We start from the raw sequence: 2,362 nt of genomic DNA on the forward strand, positions 1-2,362 counted from the left end.
GAAACAAGGTAGTGTGATCCAAATCAAAGCCACTTCAGACTGCGACCGTAACCTAGCAGATGGTATAAGTTACTCACAAGTCCACAACCACACATCATCATTGTTCCACATCTTACCATCAGGACTAAACGTTGAACTGTTGCCGGTGTTCTGACGATCTATGCTGCCTTGCCGAAAAATGCTACCATAGCGCAAATCGATAGACTCGACTCTACTCGGCCCTGCTTCGTTTTCCGTTGCAGATAGTACCCAGAGATAGTACGTACACACACACACACCAGCGATCCACACAGCTTTCTCTTTTTTAAGTTAAAATGTTTCAACATTACTCAGAATGTAAAGACAGATAAGCGGTATGAAAACCTTCCAGCTGTGTTTTCCTCTGCCGTTGTTGCTGCAGCGGTCTGTGTGACAGCGGGAGCAGAGGGCTCTGTGAGCGGGCAGCTGGCCGGCCTCACACGCTCCTCCCGCGGGTTGGCACAGGCTTTCCCCGCAGCCACTTGCGGAGCTCCTCAACTCCGAAAATATTCAACCATATTTTTGTTCCGCCATCACTTCTCGTAAAACTGTCAATATTCGAAATCTACACAGCTGATTTCTCACCTCAAAACTTCTCAGAAGTGGATTTAGTGATGAAATTCCATATGAAAACTGTAAAATATAAAACTTTCTGTTGCTGGCCTCTGTCTGGTGCACGCAATGATGATGCAGTGAATAGTGAATATTCTCTCTGACCAATCGGTCATGTTTTCACATTACATTTTAGTATCCCTCATCTGGCTTGGAACCTTGAGGGAGGTGAGGTGATACGAAAAAAAGTATGTGGAAGCAGGTACAGGTACAACATTTCTACAATGGAAACCCAAACAAAGGCGAGTCGCCAAAGGGCCTCCGCGCACAAGTAAAGGAAATGAAGGACTGGACTACAAACGAGCTGTTTTCAAGCGGTTCAGAGCAGAGCTTTCTGTGGGAGATGGGAACTCCCTTTGGGCTGGACTTTGGGCTTTTTCACTTTGCAAACCACTGTCACTTTTTACATGCACACAAAAGATATATAACTCAATAAAGGAGAGGGGAAAAGTCAAAAAGCATAATACCACCTCTTTAAGTGTTCTAACTGTTTGATAATCCAGTGTGACAACTTACCTGCCAATGGGGCAAATTGTCACAAGTGCACACTCTCTATTCAACAGTCTAAAGCTCCATAATGAGATAAGATAGGAAGACATAATGAATACAAAACTTCTGGCCAAGACTTCATTCTTTCATTTGGTATGACATTTGTACCATTGTGATGTAGGGTGCTCAGTAAATATTAGACAGTGTGAAAAGTGTGACAGCATACCCCGCTCTCCCCTACTATTTCCAAGACATTATTACAGTTACTAATCCAAGTAATGCTGCGGAACTGAGTTACTGAATGCACCATCCTTGGCGTGAATGTGCGACTGGGCGGCATGTCAGCTGCACTGGACCTGATGTTATTCACGTCAGCTGTCAACCAACAAGCTAAAGTAAAAGGAAGAATGGAGAACGAGGGATATATACGTTCTTTCGCCTCCTTCTCTGTTGCACTTGTCACACAAACCTGGCTGCAAACCTGGCTGAGTTCAGCCCCGACAAAACGTAGCAAATCGGTGCAAAAGGTTTTAGATTGAACCTCGCCCCAGATGGAAAGTAACTCCTTCGATCGGCGCGTTCAGCCAATCGGAATTCAGCAAAAACGAGGATCAGTCCAAGTTGGGAGGGGCTGATCATATCCCCCCTCAATATTGAAAGTATTAGTTTGGCCCAGACTGACAGACACACAAACAGTGTTCTGCTGCAACTGACGGTCGCGGATCATTAGCTAAAGCATTAGAAACTGAAAAATGTTAGTAGGCCTATTAAGGGACATTAAACCCGTTTAATGTAAGAAAAGCCATATGAAACTGTAGGTTAATTGGTTGTCCCTTCTCTTAGCATACTTCTCCAAAATGATTCTTCACCACCCCTAAAAATGGTCAAAATTCTAAAAATATCTATCTACAAAAAATACATACATATATATATATGTGTTTTGTGTTGTTTAGTATACTTTTCTATAGTTCTATATATTTCTACATTTATGTTTATGTAAGCTACCGTTGGGCAATATACCAAGGCAATTACCTCATATGTGAAAATGTATCTGTCAATAAACCTTGATTCTGATATAATCAAATGCTACTAAAGAGACCTTGTAATTAAATGTTTTTTTTCAGCAAATGTTTTAGGCCTGGGTATGATGAAATTCTGCATGTGTGTGGTATATATATATATATATATATATATATATATATATATATATATATATATATATATATATATATATATATATATA

General features: G+C 41.0%; 1 long non-coding RNA gene across 1 annotated transcript in view; it reads right to left on the bottom strand.

Annotated features, from left to right (window-relative positions):
• Positions 1-2,362, bottom strand: part of LOC123962922 — an 18,870-nt gene that overhangs the window by 10,613 nt on the left and 5,895 nt on the right. The window lies entirely within an intron of this gene.

The sequence above is a fragment of the Micropterus dolomieu genome, linkage group LG23 (genome assembly GCF_021292245.1).
Source record: "Micropterus dolomieu isolate WLL.071019.BEF.003 ecotype Adirondacks linkage group LG23, ASM2129224v1, whole genome shotgun sequence".
Classification (NCBI taxonomy): domain Eukaryota; kingdom Metazoa; phylum Chordata; class Actinopteri; order Centrarchiformes; family Centrarchidae; genus Micropterus; species Micropterus dolomieu.